Below are 7,461 nucleotides of genomic sequence, written 5' to 3' on the forward strand. Positions count from 1 at the left end.
GGTAATGTTTTCATTATTCTATGGGTCCCTCGAGTATCACAAGTGTCAATCCAATCTTGGGACCATAGCAATGATTTACTTACTGATTCTGTCAAGAGTCGGAAGATCGGATTATGCTCAACTCAACTCTTTACTCCTCGACCAGCAAAAAAGCAATTAACACAACCTTCCTAACAAACTGGAAAAGAACTACAACTTCCATGACAAGTGATTTTGAAGTTTGCATATAATTGGTCCACCTTTCCATGTGACCAGCCCTACTGTGACAAGACCACACAGACCAAGAAGAATATGAACCCACGACTACATACTCAACCCGAGAAGATGGAGTAATGAGGCTGAAGCCTCTGTATCCAAAAATCACCGCAGATGGATAAAAATCTATCAGCATGAAGAAGAACAAGCGCGGGATAAAACTGTCCAATATCGACCTATAGTCCCATATAACAACCGGTGTCCTCCTTCCATCTTGTGCTTTCTTCGGCAGCACATATACTAAAATTGGAAGATACAGAGAAGATTAGCATGGCCCCTGTGCAAGGATTGTAGTGTACGGCTTCCGGGGCACGGGAGCTGGACACTGGATCCAGGGTCACCCGGATAGACTGCGGGCACGCAGTCCGTTGTGGCAGAGGGGGCACCCTCTGTCAGCTGGATCACCAGCTGATTCACCAGCACTGGGGGCACCCAGCACACTTGTGCCTCGGCACTGCAGGCTCACAGGCCTGTTGAATGGATGATTGCCCCAGGCCGCCCCTCACTCCACACATGCACTTGTATAATGAATACGCGGACACGTCTGCTTTGTTCAGGGTCCCGCCGGCGAATGACACCTTCGGTGCCTCTTTATTATAACTCGCATGCGTGAGTCGGAACGAGGCTCGCACATGCGCATAAGCATTTACTACCCACCGTAACATCTCTCCTTTTATTTAAATAGAAACATAGCAGTAACATAACAATTTGCAACAACTCAACATGAGTCAACTTGTGTTACCACCGTCGCTGCCTAGGCATCAGTGGCAATGATGTAGTCCTGGAATCGGGCAGGGCGCCGCCTCGCCTCCCGGCTCGGGTATCTCCAACTGTCATCAGGGGCTGGACAAGGCGAGCCCATCGGTAGAGGATCCCCTCCACCATCATACCCCTCCGTTGTCGGGGTGGCACCTACATTCTCAGGCTCATGGGCCTCTTGGGTCTCTTCGGGCGTGTTGCCTTCGATCTTTTAGACGTAGGACACATTCCAGGTCACAGTTCCCCTTCCGTCGGCGGCCGTTATCATTGAACCCTTCACATGTGTCACCCCCAGGGGTTGAGGTTCGTATGTGAGGGACATTTTCCCCTCCGGATGCCGGTTTCTTATCAGCACTGTGTCTCCTACAGCAATGACCTTGCCTTGTAGATTTCTTCGACTGCTTTCTTTCTCATTCCTTGCCTGCCTCTCTTCTCGGACGCGGTCATTGTCAATAATACCAGGTTCTCTTCACTCTACCTACGGTATTAGACCTCTCGGGCCATGCTTAAACAGTGCCTCTGCCGGCTCTACGCCCGTGGACAGGTGCGGGGTCACCCTATACTCCCTTAGGAATTAAAACAGATTTTGGCGTAGCTCCCCTCCTCCATTCAGGGAGATCCGAAAGATTTTGTTTAATGTAAGCATGCATCTTTCCCCTTCCCCATTGGCTCTTGGCCAGAGAGGTGTCACCTTCCGATGCCTGATGCCGCGATCCTTCATGTACTTGGAAAACTGCTGCCCCTGCAACGGTGGGCCATTGTCCGAGAAAAGTTCATACGGAAACCCATGTGTGGCGAACATTTTCTCCAGAGCTAAGATGGTATGATCGCACGCCGTAGACTCCAACAATTAGATCTCCGGGTATCGGGACCACTGGTCCACTACCGCCAGAAAGTACATACCCCGTCCCTTGGACCCAAAATCGGCGTGCACAGTTCCCCAAGGCTGCTCACTTCTTTCCATCGATTGTATTGCGGGTCCATTTTCAAAAGGGCTAGCAGCTTGACACGGAATACACAGGCGCACATACTCGTCCACGCGCCCATCCAGGTCCAGAAACCATACCTTGGCCCTCAACCGTGCTTTGGTTTTTGCCGCACCTTGGTGCCCTTTGTGGGCCAGCTCCAATACCTTCGCCACCACGGTGCGAGGTATGACAATTTTTTCGTCCCCGTAGCATCAGTCCCTCCTCTGACAGCGAGAGCTTGTTGCGGGCCTTCCACAGTGCCTGCAAGTCTTGTTGGGCCCCTGTCTCTCTTCTGGTGTTATTTGCCAGAACTTCTTTCCACTCTCCACAGTCCATGGCAGCCTGAATGATCTGAAACACCTCGTCATTCTTTGAGGCTGTTGCAATATCTTCGGTTGATAACGCCACTGGCATGGCTACTTCTACAACCGTGCAGACCATTTCAATGCATACAACTACTTCCAGCTTGTCTTGTGTTCGGCCAGCCCCTGGGTGACGAGACAAGTAATCAGCAGGATTGTTGGTGCCTGGGCGGTATTGTAGTTTGACTCCATATTCAATTAGTGACAACATCCACTGCTCAATCCGAGGGGGCGGCTTCGAGGATCCGCCTGTCATAATGGGTATTAGCGGTTTGTGGTCAGTGATGACCACCACAGGTTTCCCCAAAATGTAAAGTCTGAAGTGCTTACACCCCCACAGGATGGCCAGCGTCTCTCTTTCAATTTGTGAATATCTTTTTTCTGTGTCTGATAGGGCCTTGCTGGCATACGCGATGGAATGCATCTGTCCTTGGGCATCTGCTTGTAGTAGCACCGCACCCACTCCCACCGGGCTACCGTCCACCACGATCTCGGACTCCCTTTCGGGATTAAAGTACGCCATAGTTTCACTGCCTGTTAATGCAGTTTTAATGTCAGTGAAGGCTTTTTGCTCTCGGGCGGTCCATGCCCAGACAACATCGTTCTTGGTAAGCGCTCTCAACGGCTCAGACAACGATCCCGGATGAACCGGCCACAGTAGTTCACCATACCTAGGAAACTACTGACCTCCGAGGGTGTTCCTGGGGCCGCTGCTTCTTGTATGTCTCTCACTTTCCCTGGGTCTGGGGATATGCCTCCTGTGTGAAAAATTAACCCAAAAAACTCAATTCAGTCTTTGAAAAACTCACATTTGCCCTTGTGTAACGTGAGGCCTAGCAGTTTGATCCTGTCTAATGTCTTTTCTAGTCTTTTCATATGTTCTGCTTCAGAGGAAGCAAAGATCAAGATATCGTCAGTTAAGTTTATGACACCTCGGAGTTCGGCCAGGGCACCTTGAATGACGTTTTGAAAAACTTTGGCCGCTGACGATACGCCAAAACGTAGTCTTTTGAACTGATAGAGCCCCTTGTGTGTAGTGAAAGTAGTGGTGTAGCAGGACTCTGGGTGTAGTTCTAATTGATGATATCCAGACCGGAGGTCTAATTTGGAGAACACCCCGGCACCTTGGAGTTCGCCCACTATATCGTCCAATGTCGGCTTGAGGTGCTTCTCACGTTTAATTGCCATATTCGGTAGTCGCATATCAACACAAATGCGTACAGCCCCCGGCTGCTTGGGCTTCGATGGCACCACAATCGGGGACACCCATGGGGCGGGGCCTTCCACTTTCTCGATAATGTCCATATTCACCAAAGCCTGTAATTCCTTCTCAACTTGTGCCCTTAGGTGAAAAGTTATTCTCCTGTGCTTCAGTGCCGGAGGTCTCACCGATTCATCGATGTGGAGACGGATGGGGTCACCCTTGAGCTTTCCCACACCTTCGAAAATGTCTGCATATCGTGCCAGGAGGTGATCAACGTCAATTTGGTATACCGCCATCGCGAAATGGACAATGTCCGGCGCCTCTGAGGCCGCACAACTCAGTAGTGAGTGGGAGCTTACTTCAGTGACGAAGAATCTGGCCTTTATAGTGTTCTGTTCATGGGTGATGGACAACACGAATGCCCCCTTTATGGGCAGTGGCGTGTCTCCCCCATAGGTGTAGATTCTTGTTTTTGTGCCCTCAAGCCCCGGCGGGCCTGGTAGAGCCTCATAATGTTCTGCCGCTAAAAAACAAACTGAATCTCCCGTGTAAATCAATACTGGGGTTGGGGTGTCTCCAATGTTCACCATGCAGGTAGGTTGTCTCTGCTTCTTTGCGCCTGACACTATATTGGAAATGAAGAATACTTCCTCTTCATCTTCCTCCTCTTCTGCAATGTCCAGTTCTTGTAGACCTTGTTCTATTGCTGCAAAATGTTTTGATTTCCTAGGGTTCCCACTGCCAACTCTCTCTGGGCCCCCAGATGTGGCCACGGGTGTCACAGCCCTGCACACTCTTGCGTAATGTCCTGGCATGCTACATCTGTCACATACTCTTGTGTTTGCTGGATACTCGCCCACATGAGGGAGATCATAACCACAGCACTGGCATGCTTGCGGGCTATTGGCGTCTTGAGAGCTTTCCAGCCTTTTCTGTCCCCACCTCGGCTTAGTAGGGGCTGATCACCCAAGGGCGAAAGCTTCTTCACTTTTCCCCAGTCGGGCAGCTGCATCCATCCGAGCTCCCCTGCTCTCCGCCAGCTCATATGCGCGTCCAATGTCTAAAATTTGTGCTAGTGTTAGGCCAGGCTCACAAGAGAACCTGTCTTCTCAGCTTCCCTGAGCTGCACCCTTGAATAAATTGGTTGCGTACCATGCCTTCCTCATTCTCCCACCTGCATGTGGTGGCCAATTGCCTCAACCTCCCAGAGAAGTGATCTAATGTCTCATCCCCCAACTGTTTCTCCGCACACATGACAAACCTGTCATAATCCATGTTTGCTAGAGGTAGGAAGTGATTTTGTAGGGCTGTTTTGATATCTGTGTACGCTGTCGCCTGCGAGTTCAAAGATTCAAAAATCCAGTGCACCTCCGATCCCGCTGAATACAGCATAGTTGCCACTTTTGCATCATCCTCTGTCTCCCCTGTGGCTCTGAAAAACATTTCTAGATTCTTTACCCATAACAACCACATGGGGCCGAGTTTGGATGGGGGTCCTGAGAGGTCAAACTCTGGCATGGGTGCCAAAGTACCTTGTTGTCTGCATGGCACAGACACTGGATTGACGGCAGCACCCTGTTCTCCCATGCTGTCAGACCACACGAGCACCCCACACTGGTATGCTCACTTGACTCTTCCCTGTGCCCTGCTTATCAAGCACTTTCAGCTGGGGTTTCTCACAATGGTAAGTTTAGCGCCGGTTGCTGGGGTCTTTACAGCCTCTTCTGCTGAGGACTCTCCTATTGGCAGGTTCAGCCTATGTTGTTGGGTTGTGGTACAGTCCTGTACCAGACATCACTTCAACAGTCATAAATCATGGCCATCAGGGGTCTGACAGCCATGAAAGTTCAGAAAAATGATGTATAAACAACACGAACGGCGCACAAGCACCCTTCTGGGCCGCAACCATTGTGTTATATGAGCCAAAATGGCGGCCAACTTGCCTCGTAGGAAACACGCTTCGTGATCGTGTCGGAACACCTCATCCCAAGTTTACAAAGTTCACCGGATGATTCTGCCCACCCCACTCAGCACTCTCCTAGTCGCCAATGTTGACTGGAGCATTGCCTCAGGCCGCCCCTCACTCCACACACGCACCTGTATAATGAATATGTGGACATGTCTGCTTTGTTCAGGGTCCCGACGGCGTATGACGCCTTTGGTGCCTCTTTATTATAACTCGCATGCGCAAGCTGGAACGAGTCTCACCCATGCGCATAAGCATTTACTTTATTATTTTTTTTCTTTATTTTTTTTCGTTTATTACAAACTTTTAAAAAAGCATTTACTACGCACCGTAACAAGGCTGAGGCAAGATTAACGGCCGTGGTAAAACAGCAAATACACACAGCAAATAACCACAGTACACAGGAGTTGCCGCTAACTGGGTCTCCACTGCAGTGCCACACATGCCTGCAGTGGCCCCTTTTTATTAACATACATGGTTGACACGCGTCTCGTCACAATTAAATACGCCCTCATTTAAAGGGCCGCCACATTACATTCCTCCTTTATAATAATGAAACAAACCACAACAAACTTTAATGATGGCCCTGAAGCAGCCAGCAACTTTGGTGCATTCAAGTCCACACTGGTATAGACCTACAGTAACACACAACAACAGTTTGGCACCCCTGAATTGAGTGCTTCCTTCCCGGCGGCGGCTTACTCTATTCCCGGGTCAAACTGTCTAGCCTGGAAGGGTCTGTTCCAGGCGGACATCCTTTGCCGGGGCCGTCCTTGGCGGCCTGTACTGCCATAGGATAAGAGGAACACATGCTCTTCATCCTCATCGTCCTCGAGCATATATTGCTGCCGCTGATTCTCAGCTTCTTGGACCACTTCACCCCTGGGTGTCTTCCTCCGCGACGTTTGTCCTTGTTTCCCTTCCTCCTTGGGTGCTGGCCGGTGCAAGGCACACCCTTGGGAAGTGTACATCTTTGCCGCACCTGCCACACGTGTGCCCTTTTGCCGGACACGCATTGGCATGCAGCAGGTGCCATCCGCACTGGGGACACATGGTAAACAAAATGGCGGCTGACCTTCCCAAGTGGTTTGTTAGCACACTCCTAATTATGGTGTGATTACTTTAACTGAGGGTGAGGCTCTTATCAGATTCGCCTACAGGACCAGTAAATGTTGAACCCTAGAGTAGCTCTGGATACACAAAAATCTATACCCATGGCTGACCTAATTGGAGACAGAAGCACCAATAAGGATAACGAACCACAACTCTGACGGGCTACTGTTTGACTTAGTAGCCACTATTTAATAAAAAAAATAAAAAGTTTTTGAATATCAGATTTTTTTCAATAAATCATATACATACATACAAATTCATACAATTGTTCATTAAACAAAAAATATGGCAAAAAACAATACCCCAAGCATGAGTAAAGAACGCACTTGTGAACAAGATTAATTACAAATGTGCAAAAACAACAGATATAAAGCAAAATGCCAGTTCTGTAAACATGATTAGTAGGACAGCATAATTTTGCCTATATCATGTGCAATACATGGAGAAAAATGTATTGACCACCCACGGGAGTCCAACCTGTTGACATCTGGTAGGGAAATGTTCTCAATCTTATCGCCTAAGAATGAGCTTTCTTCTAGTTTTAAACCAGTTCAAAAGGAATTAATTTCCTAGCGGACTGGGGGATCAGTCAAAGAATACTGTTGGTGTGTAGAGACCAATCCTAGGTTAATGTCGGAAGCTGTATTCCTAGTGTTTTAAGATGGGCCGCAGATCAAATGCATATCCAGAGACGTTTCGGCGGGCAGAGGAGGCTACCTTCATCTGGACCTATGGATGTCGCTCTACAAAAAGAAAGAGCGCATGGTATTAAAATGGGCGGTTGTTTAAGAAAACACAGTACACCCAGACTGGGGGGAATCTTGAACTTAACGT

General features: G+C 49.1%; 1 pseudogene; it reads left to right on the plus strand.

The window, feature by feature from the left end:
* Positions 1-471: 471 nt before the first annotated feature.
* Positions 472-544, plus strand: LOC138461591 (U6 spliceosomal RNA; annotated as a pseudogene).
* Positions 545-7,461: the final 6,917 nt, after the last annotated feature.

Source organism: Ambystoma mexicanum, chromosome 1p, assembly GCF_040938575.1.
Source record: "Ambystoma mexicanum isolate Mex_15411 chromosome 1p, UKY_AmexF1_1, whole genome shotgun sequence".
In the NCBI taxonomy this organism is placed as follows: domain Eukaryota; kingdom Metazoa; phylum Chordata; class Amphibia; order Caudata; family Ambystomatidae; genus Ambystoma; species Ambystoma mexicanum.